This window comes from Dinoponera quadriceps, unplaced genomic scaffold (assembly GCF_001313825.1).
Source record: "Dinoponera quadriceps isolate SergipeBrazil2010 unplaced genomic scaffold, ASM131382v1 scaffold946, whole genome shotgun sequence".
NCBI lineage: Eukaryota > Metazoa > Arthropoda > Insecta > Hymenoptera > Formicidae > Dinoponera > Dinoponera quadriceps.
The window spans coordinates 167,580-168,129 of record NW_014555069.1 but is presented as its reverse complement, the minus strand read 5'-3'; positions in this window follow the sequence as shown (position 1 = coordinate 168,129).

Sequence of the window (550 nt, the reverse complement as noted above, 5' to 3'; positions counted from 1 at the left end):
GACAATCGCGTCGAAAGCACACCATCCGTCGCGCGTCGTGAATTAATAACGCTATGTACTTTCCTATTGGACGGCATATTACGGCACTGTGAGTGGTTTGCGGCTTTGCGAAACTACTTTTCCCTCTACGTCGGCGGACTCTCGCGAGGAGAGCGGATTTGTTTGTCGTTTTTGTTTCTCTTTGCCCGAAAATGCGCGGAACGCTTCATGGTCTTTCGTCCACAATTAGTTACTTTCGATACGTTCCCTTCAAAGAAGAAGCGCACGCTTCTCCGCTCGAGATTCGTCTTTGGGTGTATCGTATTTAGAATATATTCGGGACGTTCGGTGTGTGATTTCTCGAGGATACTTCGCGTATACATATGGAGTATGTACGCGCGTACATGCATGTCGTGTGACTCATTATGGCGCGGGCCAAAATCATTAGGAAATTCCCTCGCATACGCAACTCAATCACGCAATCGCGTGATCAAAAAATATTTTAGCACACGAAATATGTGTATGTGTTATGTAGTAACATATATATATATATATATATATATATATATAT